The sequence below is a fragment of the Cervus canadensis genome, chromosome 15 (genome assembly GCF_019320065.1).
Source record: "Cervus canadensis isolate Bull #8, Minnesota chromosome 15, ASM1932006v1, whole genome shotgun sequence".
Lineage (NCBI taxonomy): Eukaryota > Metazoa > Chordata > Mammalia > Artiodactyla > Cervidae > Cervus > Cervus canadensis.
The window spans coordinates 36,919,360-36,940,750 of record NC_057400.1 but is presented as its reverse complement, the minus strand read 5'-3'; the positions used below and the strand labels follow the sequence as shown (position 1 = coordinate 36,940,750).

At 42.2% G+C, this 21,391-nt stretch overlaps 1 protein-coding gene and 1 non-coding gene across 6 annotated transcripts in view; one reads left to right on the top strand and one right to left on the bottom strand.

Annotated features, from left to right (window-relative positions):
• GPD2 (glycerol-3-phosphate dehydrogenase 2) overlaps positions 1–21,391 on the bottom strand; it is a 226,390-nt gene that overhangs the window by 132,265 nt on the left and 72,734 nt on the right. For 2 of the 5 annotated variants that reach the window (XM_043488116.1, XM_043488119.1), the window contains exon 1: positions 11,643–11,831. The exons of 1 other annotated variant lie outside the window; for it this stretch is intronic. The gene's annotated coding sequence lies outside the window, so the exon portion shown is untranslated. Of the gene's footprint in view, positions 1–11,642; positions 11,832–12,311; positions 12,459–21,391 lie in introns of those variants that run through there. 2 more of the 5 variants (XM_043488117.1, XM_043488115.1) reach the window with 2 other exon arrangements.
• On the top strand, positions 17,690–17,796 carry LOC122454040. The gene has a single exon (XR_006273261.1). It is a non-coding gene; the product is annotated as a U6 spliceosomal RNA (small nuclear RNA).

The window sequence follows — 21,391 nt, the reverse complement described above, 5'->3', positions numbered from 1 at the left end:
GACTCAGTAGTTGCAGGACATGGGCTTAGTCACCCCGCCGCATGTGGGATCTTTGTTCCCCGACCAGGGATGGAACACACGTCCCCTGCATTGGGAGGTGGATTTTAACCACTGCACCACCAGGAATGTCCATAAGTTTAAGGATACCACACTCTCCTGGTTTCCCTCATATCCACTGGCAACTCCTTCTCTTTCACATAATACAGTATTCCAATGGCCCTCTTCTCTACCTGCACACGCATCACAGGCAATTCAATCCAGCATCAAATATAGCCTATATGTAAATAACTTTCAGCTCTTCATCTTCATTCAAAACCCCTCCTAGAATCTCCAGGTTCCATTTATCTGATTGTCTAACTGACATCTCCAGAGGAATGTCTAAGAAACATCTCAAATTTAACACAGCCAAAACAGAACATCTTCCTTCAAGTACACAAATCGCTTCTCTTCCAAATCTCCCCTTCTTGGTTTCATGGTCCAGAGCTCAGTTTAAAAACGTAAGCCTTTGTCTGGATTCCTGTTTCCTCTCTCCAGATAATTAATCTGTCAGAGAGTTCAGTCAACTAACTCAACTGCAGAGACAAATCCTAAATCCATGCACTTCTTTCCATCTTTAACGCATGCTTGAATATACAACTGTAATCCCTTGGTTAGGCTACTAAAATAGTCTCTTAATTAGAGTACTGCTTCCAATCTTCCCCCTCCCACCTATCACAATCCAATCCACTTTGTGCACCCAGGTCAGTCTTTGATAGCACCCATGCTCAGTGGGAACAGTAACACCTACAAGAGACAAAGTTGGTTCTTGAGGGATGGGGGGGAGGCAAAGAAAAATCTTACGTATTACAATGAGTGTGGTCCTCCAAAGCTCAACTTTGACCAACAGAATCTTATGTTTTAATATTTAGGGAATACACTCTTGTTGGAGAAGGAAATGGCAACCCACTCCAGTACTCTTGCCTGGAGAATTCCGTTGGACAGAGGAGCCTGGTGGGATGCCTTCTATGGGGTCCCACAGAGTCGGACACGACTGAAGCAACTTTGCAGCAGCAGCAGCAGAGAAAAATTAATTTAAAATTTTAATTAACTTCAACTTAATTTTGCTTCTTGGAATGACATAATGGGGGGAAAAAAAGTTGAGAGACACTGTTTTAGAGCAAAACCATAATATTTCACTTACCAGCACATAATCCTCCAATGGCTTGTACAACCTTAGAATGAAATCTAAATATTTTATCTCGGCTTGTACAGCTCTATAAGATCTGGCCCTTGCCTACTTTTTAAAGCTTCTCTTGGACACTATGGTAGGCTGAATTTTTTGTTGTTTAGTTGCTAAGTCATGTCCCACTCTCTTGTGACTCCATGGACCGTAGCCCACCAGGCTCCTCTGTCCTTGGGATTTCCCAGACAAGAATGCTGGAGTGGGTTGCCATCTTCTTCTCCATGGGATCTTCCCAACTCAGCAACTGAACCTGCTTCTCCTGCATTGGCAGGGGGAGCCACCAGGGAAGCCCCCATTGGCACGGAAAAGGTGTCACATCCTAAATCCTGGCACCGAGGAGTTATCTTACATAACAACAACAACAAAAAGACTATGCAAATGTGATTAAATAAAGGCTCTTAAGTGGGGAGATTATCCTGAATTATCAGAGTGGGCCCCAAATGCAATCCCATATATCCTTATAAGAGGGAAACCGAAGGGAGATTTGACACACACAGAAGAGAAGAAAGGCAGTATGACCATAGAGGTGAAGACTGGAGTAATGGGAGCCACGAGCAGCTGAAAGAAGTAAGGAACAGCTTCTCCCTTATCGACTCAGAAGGGAGCATAGTGACTGGACTTCTGGCCTCCTGAACTAAGAGAGCATACATTTCTCTTGTTTCAAGCCACCAAGTTTGTGGTAATATGTTTAACAGCCACAGGAAACTAATACAGATACCTAGGGCTTCCCTGGCGGCTCAGAGGTTAAAGCGTCTGCCTCCAATGGGGGAGACCCGGGTTCAATCCCTGGGTTGGGAAGATCCCCTGGAGAAGGAAATGGTAACCCACTCCAGTATTCTTGCCTGGAGAATCCTATGGACGGAGGAGCCTGGTAAGCTACAGTCCACAGGGTCGCAAAGAGTCGGACACAACTGAGTGACTTCACTTTCCTTTTCTTTCATCCCTCTCACTAAGTTCTGGCTATATTTACCTTCTCCTGCCCCTCAGATTCATCAAGAATACAATTAGGGTTTTGGCACCGGCTGTCTCCTCTGCCTGGAATGCTTAGCTCATCTCTATACAAATCGGTTTCTGCTCACTCAGGGCTGGGCTCAAATGTCAGCTCCTCAGAGGCCTTCCCAAACCATCCAAATCCAAAATAACCATATAGCTTCCATCAGCTCATATGTCTCATCTTTATTTAATCATTATTATTTCCTTCCTCTACCCCCTAGAATGTTGTTGGGGCTCAGGACAGGCCATCCCCAGAACAAATAAAATGGCATATTGATTATTTTGGATTCAAGCTACTTAAGAAATGGTGAATGCAAGAGGGACAGTCTAACTATCCCTTTTGTCTCCCTAAAAAATAAATAAATCTCATGAGGGATTTATTTCTTGCTTTCAGGAAAGGTACAGTCCTTACATCTAGAAGTAGGACACCCTTTTGAACAGAGATAGGAATTTGGACAGAGATTCCTATCTGAATAAACCTTGTTACTTCTTTAGTACTACCTCAGGCCCAAACTCTTTAGGTTCCTTACTAATTGAGCACCAAAACCTAAATTTCTTTGCCCTGTTGATTTCTCACAAATTTATTGTTTCTTTGTCTAAAAAATATAAAAGCTGCCTGCTTTGGCCACTTCTTAGGTACCGTTTCAATGAGACCTCTGTATGCACAAATTAAAATTTATCTCCTGTTAATATCTTATGTCAATTTTATTATTAGTCCAGCCACAAGAACTCTAGAGATGCAAACTCTACCAGAGAAGAGACTGTGTCTGTTTTGTATACCAGAATACTTTTAATTTGTAGAAAAATTCCTGGCACATACTAGGTGACTAATGACAAATGAGTGGATGATATAGGTGGGAAAAAGGATAGTGGTGCTCTTCAATGAGAGGATAAACAGCGTGAGAGAGGAGTGGTGAAGAGGAATTATCAGTCTTGTCTGGACTGTGGGACATCCAAGTGAAATATCTATTGAGTCTGAACCCAGGGAAGAGGTCTGATTGGGGATGCTGACCTGAATTATCGAAATCAAATAAACAGATGTACTTGATAGTACAGAGAAAATCTACCATAAGAAGACAGTGAACTAAGAACAGACCCTGGGAACTACAACATATCAAGCAGAAGGACCTGCAAAGAGACCCATAAGGACTAGTCCAAACAGAGAACCAAGTGTCATGGTAGCCTAGTGAAAGTTCAGTTTCACAAAGGAGGAAATCAGCAGAATCACAAATGTTTCAAACAATAAGATCCCATGTATTTGCCAGTCAGGAAGACATCAGTAATCGTAAAAAGAACAGATTCCTCTAAGGTAGAGCCAAATTTTCAACAGTTGTGGGGTGAATGAAAGATAAGGAGATAGAAAAACAACATCAAACTCTTTCAGGAAGCGTAGCTTGAAAGAGGAGAGAATGAGCACAATCAAGAGAGGAGGGCAGATCGGAGGAATGAATAATTTGGGGTTTTGGTCTTTTTATTACTGCGATGGGAGAATCCTGAACATTCCTGTACATATTTAAAATGCAGGTAACAAAAAACAAAAAAAAAAAAACTCGCAAAAAAAAAAAAAAAAAAATGCAGGTAAGGGGCTTCCCTGGAGGTCCAGTGGTCAAGACACTGTGCTGCCAGTGCAGAGGGCATGGGTTCAGTCCCTGGTCGGGGAACTAAGATCCCTCATGCTCCTTGGCATGGCCAAAATTAGAAAAAATAACAATAATAATAACAATACAAAATAAAATAAAAGGCAAGTGAACATGGAGAAATTTCACAGAGTAAGCTAGCTGAAGAAATGGGGGATCCAGAACATTGGGGAAAGCATAAACTCTGGAAAACTCAAAGTTGTGTTAATGATAGAATTAATGGATTCAGATACAGGGAAGATGTGGAAAAGACCACAGAATTTTAAGAGTGGATGTGATATCTCTGTGTTCTCAGTATAACAGGAGGCAAGGACACTGTAATGGAGACAGCTAACTCTTTATCAAAAAGTGTCTTCCTCTCCCAGCCAGACAACACTTGCCAGTCTCCGTTCGTTCATAAGTGTGACTGAGCACCTCACTTCTGGCTGATGTTGCGTGAGTGGAACTGTTACCTTCATTTTAAGACTAAGTATTTAGAGAGTGAATAGGCTTCTTCTCTTTTAGAGAAGTTGAAGACAGTTGAAAACACAGCCATAAGGAACAGCAGAATCACAAAATGAAAGGGTCCAGGGTGCCTGAGTCACCAATTAGAGGAAAGTCATCTACCAACCAAGACTATGACATGATTGAGAAATAAATGTCTGCTGTGTCTGTCTGTGCTTTTATCTATTTTCAGATCTGTCAGAACAGTTTAGTCTGTTCTAACCACTAACGATCATCTTCTGGTAAGGAAACGCACAGTGGGGTAAGAGGCTTAAAGAAAATAGAAAACATGGGAAGTTTGGGGAAAAACCAAAAAAGGTGCTGTCTAGAAACAGGTAAAGATAAAAGAACTGCCCTGTGGCTAAAACTGGAGAACATAAATTTGTGGGTGCCTCCAGTTTGCACGACTGTGTTCATTTTCCTAAGAGCATTTTACAAACCCAGGTGTAGAAGCAGAAAAAGCAGACTGATATCACGTTGCAGGTTGTTTCCACAGCCATTAAAACTAAAAAGGATTTGAATAGTGTCCCTGATGCCAGGAAGGACTGAGTACAGGAGGAGAAGGGGACAACAGAGTATGCGACGGTTGGATGGCATCACGAATTCAATGGACACGAGTTTGAGCAAACTCCAGGAGATAGTGAAGGATGGGGAAGCCTGGTGTGCTGCGGTCCATAGGATCACAAAGAGTCAGGCACAACTTAGCGACTGAAAAACAACATCATGGTTCCTAGAAGACAAATCAAAAGGAATACTGTCTCAGGCAGATATACTGTGCTATGCATTCAATGTCTGAACAAGTTCAGCATCGCTGGTGGAAACTGTTGAACCACAGCATCAACTATTAGGAAGTACAAAAGGCAAAGTTCAGTGAGTTGAGAAGAGGAATCCAAGGTAGCAAAAAAGCAGGAAATATATTACAGAAATGTAAGCGGAACTATCTCTTGAGTCTATTATTTTCTTTACACAGTTTTCAAGGGAGTTTCTGTCCGACCAGAACACTGCGGTGGCTTTGAGTGAGTCACTTATGTTCTTTGGAACTCAGTTTCCTCATTGATGTAACAGAGTTCACTGCTGATGTATGAAATAATGTGCAAAGTACTTAGCACGGGGCCTAGAAAAGGGTGATTGCTCCAAATAATACTTAATATTACTATTTATTAGTAGTAATAAAAAGACAGTGTTGGGTTAGATCTTTAACCCCCTTCCTATGTTAAAATTCTGTGAATCTATACTTTTTTAGATAAATATCACAGTTCCTTGGATAGGGGAAAGACTAAGAGAATGAAACAGAGAAGTGAAAAGATATCTATTTTAACAGATCCTATGCGCACAAGCCAGGAGGAAGACACAGCGAATGTAGTATCCTCCCACTGTGAATGCTACATCTGGAGAGGCTGAAGGACATTTCAAACTCCGGGAAGTAAGAGGAACAGTTAAACCAGGTCCAGTGGAGAACAGAGCCCATGTGTTCTCCCCTTGGAAGACATGACAAGAGCAATAAAAATACCTCTCTCTTTTATGGTTTTAAATTCATGCAGTTCTGTCACCTTATTTTACAGAGGAAGATACTGACAGGTTCAGAGAATGACCAAAGCCACAGGTTGGTGGTAATAATGTGACTTCAGGGATACACAGAACTAAACACCGCCACCCAAAAGCTCCTTCTACCTATCCTACATAAATGGTTTCAAAGTTTTGTCCCCTTAGAAACCAGAGACTTTGGAAATAGTGACAAGCTAATTTTTACCAATCGGCTTCCCTGGTGGTTCAGTGGTAAAGAACATGCCTGCCAATATAGAAGATGCAGGTTCGATCCCTGAGTCTGGGAGATCCCCTGGAGAAGGGAATGGCAACCCACTCCAGAATTCTTCTCGGGAGAATTCCCATGAAGAGGAGCCTGGTAGGCTGTAGTCCATAGGGTCACCAAGTCGGACATGACTTAGCAACTAGAAACAACAATTTTATCAATCTTCTTGTTATAAATTAAATTTCTGGACTCTTTCTTAAAAGAGACTGGATTAGTTGGGCAGGTGGAGAAGAAGGGAGAAGTTAGTGAAGAGAAAGGAGCCCTAAGGGTTCTGACAAAGGTGACTCTTCACTGGTTAGTATATGACCTTCCCATTTGCAGATTCCTCCACTGATGTTCTTCACAGATTGCTTTGATAACTTTGGTTCAAATTCAGCAATTTCCCTTTCCTGCTCCTAAAACTAAAATCCTTTAGATACAAAAACTGCCAAAATGTGTAAAGAGGATGCCTGAGAAAAAGCTAAAGTTTCCATTAAACTCATTATCTGAAATGTATCTGCCTGTGTGTCACCTGCTGTCCAATCACACCCCACTCATTTCTATCACTTACTCTTGGTAATTACGGGATGAGTGAATTATGAATCAATCACTAATTCAACAACTATTTACTAGGTGGCCTCCAGTAAAGGTGTCCCCTTTCCAAATACATGCAGGGACTTGGGTTGGGCACATGAGGGCTATAAAATTGTGTAGGATCCAGCCCTTACTCTGCAAGACCTTCTGCATGAAAGGAAGGGATGCATGTTTTCAAATAATCACCATACACAAGAGTAAAGGAGACAGTTAAGAGTCGCATTAAAAGAGTAGTTGAAGGGTTTAGGACATGTACAAAGCACTTCTGAGTGGGGCAGTGAGGGGAAGCGTCACAAACTGGTAGCCTTTGGTCAGAACATTCAAGAACTGCTAGGATTTCAAACAGGTGAAGTGGAAGGAACAGCGTTAGCATTAGGGGCAGCACCAGGATTAAAACACATCTAGGGGAATCCGCATTGCTTCACAGAGAAGAGAGGGGAAGAACTTTAATAATGGGGCAAGATTGGAAAGACCCATGAATTTGAAGACAAATATTTAGAATTGAATGTAACAGAGCAAAGTGACCCACGGAAGGGTGGAGCAAGCAGTGATATGATCAAAGCAGTTTGGTTATTACCAGAGTGACACAAAACTTCCTTTCTTTCTTCAGTAGAAACAAAAGGAAAACAACTTTTGAGGACCTAGTACTCTGAGCTGCATTGTTTTTATCACTTTTCAAATACATTTAGAAGTTTATTGTGTTTTATTGAAACTCATAAAATCCTAATGAAAAGTTTCCTAAAATGTTTGCCTTGAACATCAACTTCTGCTCCTATTGTGAATAACCAACCAGACTTAGCCATCACTGGTGCACATAAGGCAAAGTGATACTGCTTTCTAAGCATGCGTCACCCACAGTCATACTCATAGGCCATGTCATTTGACAGTAGTAGCTTCCAGAAATCTCATTTTCAGAAACAGATCTGTTATAATTTGTGGGGTTTGAAGCATATAGGTGGATAATCATATATGGAATTCCACAGAAGACATATCACTATTTAAAGAATATGAGGCTAGAAACATCTAAATGAAACCATTGTTGCTCATCCATTAATAGTATCTGACTGTTACAGAATAAAGTACATTAGTAATCACTTTATTTTGCCAGAAAAAAGTAAAAGATAGCCCCAAGTAATTAAGCTTTGTTAACACATTTTGTCATAATAAATTTTTACTTAGGAGAGCAACAATTTAATTAATTTTTCCCAGTAATTTTAGCAAACTAATAAAACCAGAGCTTGATCTAATTAAAATCAGAAACCATGTTTTGTCTGCTTCATGAATCAGAAATCTTATTTTGAAAGAATCAACACACAATTTTCAACTGAAAAATGGAAAACAAGAATACAGAAATGATGTAGGAAGAAACATTTAACCCAAAGAACTAGTAAAAACTGCCAGCAAAAGAGGAAAATCTTGGAAAACAAGAAAAAAGAAACACATTCATGTCAGGACACATAATTAGAGTTTTGGACAAACTATGACCACAATCATCTTTAGGTATTCAAACCATCTGCTCCTCATTCTTCCTTTTCCTAAAATGCTCCTGAGATCAATCTCTGGTCAGGTAATACAGGAAGAGGTCTGAAGTTATTAGAGATTTTCTGGCTTGTAGCCATGCTGGGCTTTGTCTCTCTCATTTGGAGTTGCATCTAATCATCTCTCCCTCCTACATTTCTTTCTCCCATCATGTCAACAACTATAAAACAAGGAAATAGACAACATGCCCTTTATTACATTCTGCTTTCTCTATAAAACAACTTCCAAGTTTCCTTCTTGACTCCAGGTGATGAGTCCTGATGGAACTTCCTGAGTATTTCGAAGAATATCTAAAACCACTTTCATTATCCATCTTAGTTCCATTCCATCCCTCCTTATCTCCCAAAATAACAATCTAAAATCAGCCGGTGTGGGGGTCCCAAACTTAATGACTAATAATTTTCCCCAAAACTTCAGATGAAAATGATATCCTATTGTACACAACTGGACAGAGTAACAGAAAAGCTATTTGACACTTTTTTTTTTTAGAGCAAGGATGTTAGAAGTAGCAAAAATGAAGACTTCTAATTTTTAACTTGAATCCTGGGCTTTAAAACTTCACAGACACAGTGAAAAGTATTATTTAGTTCACATACAGAATGTAGGTTTCCATATGCTTTTCCATAGAAAGTTTATTTTTGAAAGCATATGATTGTGCTGGTTTTTTAATACACTGAAGTACAAAATAGCAAACATTCTTAAAACAAAGATGATCTGCTAAAATCTTCAAGAAACTCTAAGCCTCTTTGTTGCTTAAGTGACCTTCTCTTCACCACAAAACGGTCTCCAACTACTTGAGCCCATGTTAACTTCTCCCTTCCGTAACCACAACAGTTATAGTCAACATTCTACCATGGGGTACTGACAAGGCAAGATGTTATGTTGGTCTCTAACTGTTTGGCATTTGTATGTTTTACCTTGTTGAATGAATTCTCACCTTCTCCAAATCAGGATGACCATACTTTTTCTTCACCTAGGACTTGTAATGCTACACAAAGCTACAGAAAATTTCATTTAAGTCAAGCTTTACAGATATTCAATTTCTAATGCTCTTCAGTTCAGTTCAGTTCAGTCGCTCAGTTGTGTCCGACTCTTTGCGACCCCATGAACCGCATAACGCCAGGCCTCCCTGTCCATCACCAACTCCCAGAGTTTACTCAAATCTAATGCTCTTACTAAAATGCTATTTCCGCACTTAGGACAACCTAGTGAGTCCGGCTGTTGACAAGAAGAGAGGATAAAGTTTTGGAAAACCTGAGCTGAAATTTTATCACATTAAAAATATAAAGAGGAGAAATTAGATAATAATCTGGAAATTGTTTCCCTTCTGTCATAACCATAGCTGCCATTAACCTCCCCTTCCCCCTACCTCCGTCAGACACACCAAATTTATGCGGGAAAAGCCTAGATAATTCATTCATAACATGTAAGAGCTAAATTATCCAACTAACTGTATTTTTTACCCAAGTGATCCTCTTTTGAATATAAAAAAGTAAAATATGTAAGAAAGAAGAAAGCAGTATTTTGAAGTTTACTAACAGTTAACATCAGTAGTGATTTTACCTGTGATATCACATATTACCTGCATTTTGTCAGTGAGACAACTGAGGCTCAGTGCAGTTGCATAGTTTACCTAAGGCCAAAATTTCTGGGGTTTTTCCCCCTACTATATCCAGCTAGAGTTAGTCCCACAGTTCAGTCACTCAATGAGAAAACATTTATTGAGCCTTTATCATAAGCTAGTCATCACTCTAGGTATTAGAAATACAAAAGTGTGTGAGACAGACCAAGCCCTCTCATAGAACTTACATTCAGTGATGAAAGCAGAAAACTTATATCCAAACAGGATAATCTGAGAATTATAATTGTTTATCAATATGAATTATGTACAATAATAGTCAAATATTCTAAATATCTGTGGGATTAAATAGTTACAAAAACAAAGGGGGGGCGGACACTGACCACTGGCAATACTGTGGCCCTTTCGTCAATTACTGAGCTAAACCACTGCATCTTTTAATAAATCAGGAGAGAGAAGGAAGCAGAGTATTTAAACTGCTCACAATGTCCTTTGAAAATAAAGTGACTGTGTGAGATATAAGAATGGGCAGCTCCAACAGTGCTGGTTACTGAGCTAAACCACTGCATCTTTTAATAAATCAGGAGAGAGAAGGAAGCAGAGTATTTAAACTGCTCACAATGTCCTTTGAAAATAAAGTGACTGTGTGAGATATAAGAATGGGCAGCTCCAACAGTGCTGGTTCTCAAACCCCAAATTCCCTGTTTATCTGTTATTACTAAGGTACGGATGTGTTATTTGAAGAGTTGATTTGGAAATATCAAGGGAGTGTTGTAATTTGACATAATCCCCCTATGAGAAAAACAGGAGGGTTTCAACATCCCCATGGTAAGACTCCCCCTCACTGCACATGATACCCCTTGAGCAATGGCATCTAGCACTCAGTCCCAGTCCACCGCCAGCAAGAACTGTGGCACTCACTCACTATGGAGTGGTCAGCAGTTATCAGGAAGTGGCCGGCCCCAATGTGGTGGTTCCCCTTACCCTCCACCCTTCAAAACGAACTTCACTTCTATTAAACTTGGGAACATATGCAAAATTTTAAGTTTTGTTTTTAGCAATGAGGACTCAGTGGAACTCTCCCATCCCCCACCTATTCATACAAGGATAAAAGTCGACCAAATTACTATTTCTATAGCTGCCCCTACCCCCTCCCATGATATTTATAGTGTTGTATAATGTGGGTTGACCCCTGTCACTAAATAGTGAGAATTTGCATTTGTAAATTACTGCGGAACTCCTGAGGACAGTTCCTGGAGTAGAGGCTCCTTCTCAGAAGGTGGAAGTCAGTCTAGAGACCAAGAGCTAACTCAGATCAGCACTTCATTCACAGGGCTATATCTTCCTGCCAAAGCACCCTGCAAATCTATTTTTACTCGTAAGTTACTACGTGGGGAGTGGGGGCTGTTTCAAGTTCATCAGTGTACACCTATTTCCTCCGAGAACTGTCACACTCCAGCAGCTAAGATCTCAAAGAAGCCTCACTTCCCTTCTAGAACCTCCTCTCTTGCTTCAGAGAGGAGCAACAGATCTTATCAGACGAGCGGCATCCACAAACCAAAAGTTTGCAGCAAACTTTCAATAAGATATCAACCCTCACCCAAAAGTCTTAACCACCCTCCAAAATGTATATAGCTAAACCCCATAGGAACGAGCCCACGTTCTGTCGGTGGGGAAAAATTTTAAACCTTTCCCCAGATTCCGCCACCCACCCCACACCGACTCCATCGGGTCAGAGAGGGACCACTCCCCGCTATAACCAGGGGGCGGGGTGGGGATGGGGGGGGTCTCCCAGGAAGCACACACCTGAGATTGATCCTCTCGCACGAGGAAGGAGAGGGCAGGAGCACTGGTTCCTCCGGCCGGGGCGGAGTCTCTGCCTCCCCCGAATCAGAGTCTCGGCCCCGGTACTCGCGGCGAGGCGCGCCGGGATGTCACCCCCGGGCAGGCAGGGCGAGTGTAACCCGACGCGCCCAGCGCCGCCACACCCCGCCTCCCGAGCAACTTGCTCCTCCTCCCGCTCCCCGCCCCGAGGGCCGCCACATCCAGCCGTAGACCTCACGCCCAGGCTCCTCTGGCCCAGCAGGGAAATACGGAAGTGGAGGCGGGGGACCCTGCCGTGAAAGAGACGGGGGGAGGGGAGGGGAAGCGTTGCGAACTAGCAGGCAGAGACCGATCAAGGTCTCCGCCTCCCAGGGAACGTGACTAGACCGGGACTCGGGGGACGCAGGGCCAGCCGGATAGGGCCGCGGCGCGGCGGATCCCTGGCCCTGGCCCCGAGCGGCGGGTTCTACCCTGCGTCCTCGCCTGGCCACACTCCAGAACCTCGGCCCAACCTCGGCTGGGCTAGGCCCGAGGAAGACGGTGGAGGTGTCCGATTTCCTCTGCCCTCCCCCTGGCGGGCCGCTCTCCCCACCTGCCCGGGAGACAAACAGGAGACACTCGTCCGCCTGCACGCACGCGGGGCTGGCATACCTGATTTCTTGTTTCCGGCCTGAAACTGGCTTCCCCTACTCGGCCGGCAGGCTTCCTTAGGCCTAGAGACGCGTCTGGGAGGCTGTAGGACCCCTGGGACAGGCCGACAGAGCCCAAAGCCTTGCCCCGGCTCCCCCACCCCCACCCCAAACCCCGACCCGGGCGCTCTGGAGGCGCGCCCGGCCTCCTGACCCCTGCCTGACTGTCAGTGAGGAGACCTGCAGGGAAGACCAAGTCCAAGCATCAGTGGGTGGAATGCTGAGCACCCGCTCCTCTGGCCCAGCCTCGTACAGGTGGGGGGAGGGGAGAGCCCGGGCAGCAGAGCAGCAGGCCTCCCGGTTGCACCCCCAAACCCGACCTTGCCCACTGAGCATGCCCAGCTCACTTGCTGGAATTGCAAGAGCTAGACGAGGCCAAGGGGGCTCAAGGAAGGGGCGGATGGGATTCAAATGGACCCCTTTCCTTAAGGTGTTTCCTCCGAAGATCTCTGGGAGCTTTACACAGAACTTTTCTACCGTGGCACTGCAAAATACCCAGGGAACAGCTGGAAAGGCCTTTCCAAAAAAGGCAGCCAAATTAGTTTGACTCAAAATCGCGGGGGTGGGTTTTTTTCAGCCAATTATTTATTAACTCACTCACTAATTTCTTTAAATACCAAAGAATTATATTATAATTGACCCAGAGGAATATATAGACTCACTGGGTACCACACTTGTAGTAACAGGAAACCAGCCTACCCAATAGGTAGTCTTTCCAGTGGAACAGTGGTTCTCAGCCTTGGATACACATTGCAATGGGGGATGGGTGGTGGTGGTGATTTAGTCTTCTAAATCGTGTCCGACTCTTGCGACCCCGTGGACTGTAGCCCAACAGACTCCTCTGTCCACGGGATTTCCCAGGCAAGAATACTGGAGTGGGTTGCCATTTCCTTCCCCAGGGGATCTTCCCAGTCCAGGGATGGAACTCTTTCTCTTGGGTTTCCTGGATTGCAGGTGGATTCTTTACAGCTGAGCCACCAGGGCAGCCCCGGGGCAGGTAGGGGGCTGTTAAATGATCAATGCCAGGTTCCCATACCCACACCAGTTGAATCAGTCTGCGGATGGAACCTGGAAATTTATATATTTTGAAACTGTTGGTCTCAGAGTGTAACTGGGAGAGCCAGCATCTCCAGAGAACCTGATTCTTAAACTCTGGGACCAGGAACTGAGCTTTGAACAAGCCCTTCAAGCGATTCAGATGCACACTACTGCTTGAGAACTATTGTTGAAAGCCACCCAACCTCCAGATGCTTCAGGTGCGCACCCAAGCAGGGTTAAGAACCTCTGTAATAGACCATTACTCTCTCATTTTTTCAAATCCTAAACATTTGTCTAGAAGAGCAACATGATACACAGAAAAGAAAAAATCTGGTTGAACTGAGGTGCCATTAGTAGGATTCATTTACTACTAATTCTCCCAGGATAGTTCACTGCTTGGAAAATGAAGACCACCTACTATTATTCACTTTTGTACCTAGCACAGTGCCTATAACATATAGATGTTTGATAATTGTTCACTGATATGAAATGAATGCTCAGGTGAACAGTTTGTTCTGAGCCCTGTTACGTCTACTATTTATGTTCCCCACAAGTCCTGGTCACCTTGCCAGCTAACAAGCCAGCAGGGATTCAGTTCTCATCAGTAACCCATGATATCCATGATGGTCTGATCCAAGTCAGACCCTGATAGAATAGGATATGGGAGGAGGTAGACAATTTTGGGGCTTCCCTGGTGGCTCAGTAGTAAAGCATCTTCCTGCAATGCAGGAAACCATCTGCAATGGTTTGATCCTTGGGTCTGGAAGATTCCCTTGGAGAAGGAAGTGGCAACCCACTCCAGTATTCTTGCCTGGGAAATCCCATAGATAGGAACCTGTTGGGCTACAGCCATGGGGTGGCAAAAAGTTGTACGTGACTTAGTGACTAAACCACCACCACCAGAGAATTTTGAGGTGAGAAAACTCAGAAACCTCAGATATGTTTTCACTTGCCAAGGTTGGGGCCCAAAGAAATCAAAGGAAAGCAGGACCCTAGACATCAGTGGAATTCAGGAAAGCCATCAAATGAAAAAGTGTATATGGGAGGAGTTAGGAGAGGAGAGGTAAAAAGATAACATGATGAGCATTCAGCTTACTCTGGATCTTCTTTTTCTAAACAACCCACCTCAGCCCTCCTCTTCCCCATGCTCCATGCACATCTAAACTCAGCAACAGCCTTGACAAAAAATTAATTAGAAATTGTTGTAAAATAATTACTTCCAATTACTGCATCAAAACATAGCTGATTTGTAGTTTTTCAACATAAATTAGGCATCGACTTTTATTCAAGGCAAAAGTGGTTAAAAAAAAATTAATCCTTAACGATAACACTGGAAGTGAAGTGTTAGTCACTCAGTCACGTCCAACTCTTTGTGACTCAATGGACAATAGCCCACTAGGCTCCTCTGTCCATGGAATTCTCCAGGCAAGAATACTGGAGTGGGTTGCCATTCCCTTCTCCAGGAGACCTTCCTGACCCAGGGATCGAACCTTGGTCTCCTGCTTTGCAGGCAGATTCTTTACTTTCTGAGCCATATGCACTAGATAATTTCCAAACGCAGAGTTTTATGATCTTTCTGCTTTAAGACTGACAGAGTTACAGAATCAAAAATTATTCCCTATTTAATCCATCAGTATCTTCTAGAAGGAATAAAGTATAAAAATATTTTTTTCCTTTTAGCCTTAAACAGCCTTTCCTAAAGCTAGCCTAAAAAGCCTTTCCTTTCCTAGCTAAAAAGCCTTTCCTTAGCCTTTAAAGCCTAATGCTTTAAAACTTAGGTCACTATTTATGAGTAGCTAAAGTAATTGTGGAAAATTCTGAAAGAGATGGGAATACCAGACCACCTGACCTTCCTCTTGAGAAACCTATATGCAAGTCAGGAAGCAACAGTTAGTACTGGACATGGAATAACAGACTGGTTCCAAATAGGAAAAGGAGTATGTCAAGGCTGTATATTGTCAACCCTGCTTATTTAACTTATATGCAGAGTACATCATGAAAAACTCTGGGCTGGAAGAAGCACAAGCTGGAATCAAGACTGCCGGGAAGAAATATCAATAAACTCAAGATATGCAGATGACACCACCCTTATGGCAGAAAGTGAAGAGGAACTAAAGAACCTCTTGATGAAAGTGAAAGAGGAGAGTGAAAAAGTTGGCTTAAAGCTCAACATTCAGAAAACTAAAATCATGGCATCTGGTCCCATCACTTCATGGGAAATAGATGGGGAAACAGTGGAAACAGTGTCAGACTTTATTTTTGGGGGCTCCAAAATCACTGCAGATGGTGATTGCAGTTATGGTATCAAAAGACGCTTACTCCTTGGAAGGAAAGTTATGACCAACCTAGATAGCATATTAAAAAGCAGAGACATGACTTTCCCAACAAAGGTCTGTCTAGTCAAGGCTATGGTTTTTCCAGTGGTCATGTATGGATGTGAGAGTTGGACTGTGAAGAAAGCTGAGTGCCGAAAAATTGATGCTTTTGAACTGTGGTATTGGAGAAGACTCTTGAGAGTCCCTTGGACTGCAAAGAGATCCAATCAGTCCATCCTGAAGGAGATCAGTCCTGGGTGTTCATTGGAAGGACTGATGTTGAAGCTGAAACTCCAATACTTTGGCCACCTCATGAGAAGAGCTGACTCATTGGAAAAGACCCTGATGCTGGGAGGGATTGGGGGCAGGAGGAGAAGGGGACGACAGAGGATGAGATGGCTGGATGGCATCACCGACTCAATTGACATGAGTTTGAGTAAACTCCGGGAGTTGGTGATGGACAGGGAGGCCTGGCATGCTGCGATTCATGGGGTCGCAAAGAGTCGGACACGACTGAGCGACTGAACCGACTGACTGACTGAAAGTAGCTTTCCACCTCTCTATCTCTGCCCCTGTGTCTTCTTTATTATGATAAGAATTCCACTGAAAGAATTTAGCTGCTGATTGACGTATCTAATACAATGTAATTTCCCATATGCCTAAGCAATTTCTTTTCATTTTTAAGATAATTTTGTGGGGAGGAGGGCAATAACCATTCATTTAGGAATTACTCTTCAGAATTAAGTATTAAGTTAGATACACAAACAATACTTAAAAACATCTTTCCTACACACATACACTTGCTACAGCTTCTCATGGAATTAAAACCAAACAAACACGTTGAGAGTTAAAAAAGGGAGAAAACTGAGAATGTACGAGGGTGTAGCACTTAGAACTAAATTTAAAAACATGAAGTAATTATTTCAGCAGAAGATGATCTACTGATCTGACCAGTACCTCAGGAGAATTAGAGTCTTAAGTGTTTCTCCTTGTCGTCATAAACATGACTCAGCATTTGGAATGAAACTATGTTTACTGTCTTTCAGATTGAAGGTGTCAAGTAACCTTAGTGCCACCTCGTTCTTCCTGTGCCTGTGAAAACTTCAGGACTATCATAGGTTTTCAGGCTCACTTAGCTACCAAAATTTGAAAAGCTTTTCCCTTTTCATTCCTTCCTATCCAAACAAAATCTAAATTTGCCTGCTATTAATTTATCTTGCTTTTATAGTGTTGTCAGGTAAATCTGGGTTATTCTCTATATTCTAGTGTAACAATACAAGCAAGAAGTTCTTCCCTTCCTCAGTCAGCTGCTTAGACAACTTAAACCCAGGGGGTGACCTTTCTCTAGCATGGGGAACTTTCCATTGGTGATTCTGTTACACACCTTTTATGATCATTCATCACCTGCTTGGGGTCAACTCTTTCAGTCCCTACCCATTTCTAGAGAGGAACACACTTTCTGCTAGTGTTCATTGGTTACCAAAGCTCATAATAAAATTTGTGGACTCTAAGGATTCAGTGGGGCCATTACTGTTCAGTTGCTCGGTCATTTCCGACTGTGTGACCCCGTGGGCTGCAGCACACCAGGCTTCTCTGTCCTTTACTATCTCCCAGAGTTTGCTCAAACTCATGTCCATTGAGTCAATGATGCCATCTAATCATCCCGTCCACTGTCACCGCTTCTCTTCCTTCCCTCAATCTTTGCCAGCACCAGGGTCTTTTCCAATGAGTTGGCTCTCCATATCAGGTGGCTGAAGGATTGGAGCTTCAGCTTCAGTACTTTGCCCATCTGATGCTTCCCAGGTGGCTCAGTGGTAAAGAATCCACCTGCCAATGCAGGAGACAGCAGAGGTGCAGATTTGATCCTTGGGTCACGAAGATCCCCTGGAGTAGGAAATGGCTACCTACTCCAGTATTCTTGATGGGAAAGCCCATGGACAGAGAAGCCTGGCAGGCTGCAGTCCACGAGGTCAAAAAGAGTCATAGAGTGCTCGCTTCGGCAGCACATATACTGAAGTTGGAACGATACAGAGAAGATTAGCATGGCCCCTGCGCAAGGATGACACGCAAATTCGTGAAGCGTTCCATATTTTAAAAAAAAAAAAAGAAAAAAAAAAGAGTCATAGACACCACTGAGCAGGGTACATAAGACAGCATATGAAAACAAACACTTTCAGCACAGTATGTTAATAACTCTAAATGGGGACCTCAAAGCTCTGTGTTGGGATGGCGCATACAAGTACTCTGGGGAGCATCTCTTGCAGAGAAAGTAGCAGTTTACTGCTAAGACAAGAGGGAATATACGATTAAAGGCCTAGAAATATGAAAAGGCCTAGAGTTTTCTGGGAAATGCTGTCATATAAAATCTGAGGGAGAAGATATTGGCAGATGCAGTTAGATTGATAATCAGAACTTGGGTCATACATAATCATACAAAGGAAAGGGGCCATAAATATTATTAACTCTCAGATTTTTGTTTTAAAAATGATAAAACCAAGGCTCGGAGTTATTAAATATTTTGCCTAAAGTTACAGAGTTGTTCAGTCATGTCCAACTCTTTGCGACCCCATGGACTGCAGCACGCCAGGCTTCCCTGTCCATCATCTCCCGGAGCTTTCTCAAATGCATGTCCATTGAGTCGGTGATGCCAGAGTTAGTCTAACATTAATGCATGTAGTACATATGCCCTCCATCAAATCTGACTCTTTGTGACCCCATGGACTGTAGCCTGCCAGGTTATGTCCATGTGATTTTCCAGGCAAGAATACTGGAGTGGGTTGCCATTTCCTTCTCCAGGGGATCTTCCCAACCCAGGGATTGAACCCACGTCTCTTGTGTTTCCTGCATTGGCAGACAGATTCTTTACCACTGCGCCACCTGGGAAGCCCCAACCTAACATAGCGTTAAGACTAAAATGAGAAATTGTTTGGTGCAGAGAACAGTATGGGAGCTTCAAATCTATCCTCTTCTAAGTTCTTTAACCTCTAACTTCCCAGAGCCTCTGTTTCCTCATCCGGGAGGATGTTAATAGCACACATTCAATACTACTTAACTCTCTTTCAGGCACTAGTCTTAACAAAGTACTTGTAATCTCTAATCCTCAGAATAACTATGGGTTTTTTGGTTTCTTGGCTTTGTTTTTACAAACAGGGAAACTGAGGCATACAATTGCTAAGTAACATGCCCAACATAACACAGCTAGCAACAGCCACACTGGGATTGAATAGGACAATATATGTAAAATGGCTGTCTATAAAACTATCACCAGTGTTGTTTCCCTTCCCTGAAGCCCACACATTCTGACTCGTGGTCCAATATTGGACAAAGACACTTTTGTTCTGAGTTTTGAATGCTATGTATACTCACATCTTTTTTTCCATTCTATTATTTTAGTAGTTTACATAATTTGGGAAGCACTATTAATATATTCACCTAATAATCTTAATCATTGTTAACAATAGTTACAAATTGAAAAGATGAACATTGAACAAAGACTACAAGTTTACTACTTACAAAAGAAAAGAAAAAAACTAATATAGAGTTTCTAGAAGATTAACAAAATCTGTCCATAAAAATCTTAAAACAAATTCTTGGTCTGGACTGGTCCAGTACCTTTGAGGCTCGGAGATTAGACCAGGTCATTTATCATTTAGTTGGTCTCCACCTCCTTGTTACTTGAATTCTTAAAAGCAGAATTACAGACATCTAATATCCAACAGAAAATTTTCCCACATCAGTGATTTTCAAAGAGTTAGGATCAAGAATGAGGTAAAAATACAGGATATGATCTTCACCTTGAAAAGATGAAATGAAAATGCTAAGTATATTTTCAATGAGTACTTTAAGTTTTATCTCTGCTTTATAAGAATCTGGGTGCGGGTTGGGGGGACTTCCCTGACAGTCCAGTGGTTAAGACTTCACCTTTCAATGCAAGGAGTAAGGGTTCAATCTCTGGTCAGGGAACTAAGATCCAACATGCCTCACAATCAAAAAACCGAAAAACATAAAACAGAAGTAATATTGAAAAAAATTCAATAAAGACTTTAAAAATGGTCTACATAAAAAAAAATAATTCTGGGAAAGTACCTTCTAAATAAAAATAAAATTTAGAAAAAATTACATCAATAAAAAGTGACACCAGGAAACTTACTTAGAAGTAAAGGTTTTGAGGGTAAAGGAAATTCGAACTCCTCCTTGAGCTGGCATCCACTCCGTTCCTAAGACAGCACTGAAAACATGTGTTTGTGATGTAAATTGAGTAACATTGTCTCTGGAACAAAGCCTCCCATTTAAAGCAGGAGGAAGGCTGCGGGCAAGCGCTATGTCCTAAATAACTCATTCGGAGAACATGAATAAATATTAGGTTCCGATGTGGGAGCTGAAACAAAATGGAGGACTGGACTCTTCAGAGCAAATCTGGTTATGATTCAGTTAAAGAGGTGACTGAGCCAAGAGTAAACAGCCCAGGAAACTGGAGATGTGTTCAGTTCCATGTCTAAGAACCTGTTACATAACCTGGAGATGATTTCAATCTCATCAGTAAATACTTAAAATAAACTTGACCACAGTTTGTAATATTTTGATGTGTTTTTTTTCTAAATGAATGAATCTGAACAGCAAAAAATAGAGTAACAATAGCAAAGGACAGGGTTTATGCCTGTGCATGTTTAGCCTTTAAAATAAGTAGAACACTGTATCTTAATTCAGCAGCCTTGAAACACATGGGCATTGACCTAATTTCTGTCAAGCCAAGAGGGAGGCTGTCTACACACGAAGGTATAGGCCAGAGTGACAGGTGCTGTTCCCTCAATAAATAGCTTGGACTCAAAAGGGAATCTCCTGCATTCCTCTTCTATCAGTAAAAGCATCAAGCAAGGCCAAAAAATGAACCAGGGAAACGCAGAGACTCTTTGTTCTGTTATCTTTGAGTTACTTATTGAATAGCTCTTTTTTAAATAGCTTTTTTAAATACTTTTTTAAATAGCTCTTTTAGGGTTCATAAAACAAAAGAAGAGAATGGTATAAACTTCATCAAAGAGAAATTTGAAATCTTAACGAAAAGTCTATTAACATTCTCTAGACCACACTGTAAATAGATAATCCTATTTCCTTTCCACCTAATTTTTAATCCTGGTCATTTCTGAGAACTGAGACGACGTGACATGTGATTTAAGAAAAAAGCTAGAAACTGGTGTCAGGGTATTTGAAAAAAAATTTTTTTTCCTAGTAAATTTAGAGTATATTTGTTCCAAAAATATCCTTCAATAGTCAAATGTAGAGGAAGGCACTTTTTCCTGAGCACGTGCTATTCAACCTGACCCTCTTGGGGTTTTGCAATAGAGAAGTCCAGTCCTCACAAAGAGGCCTTCCTACAGTGCGTCTCAAAGTGCTGTGGGGTGGAATTCTAGCTTTTCCCTCATTTTCCTCACCCAGACACAATTTACATTCCTGCTCTGGGGCTATGTGAAAGCAAATTGTCCCTAGGCTTAATGAGGTAAAGTGAAGACTTAGAAGCTATCCTACAGTAAGAGGATTAGTGACCTCCCTGGAACCTTTGAATGTCACTTTACATGGCAGGTGTGGAGTATTAACAGATATGATTTAACCAAGGATTCTGAGATGGAGAGTTTATCCTGAATTATCAGGGGGGACCCTAAATACAGTCACATGTATCTGTCAATTTAAAAAA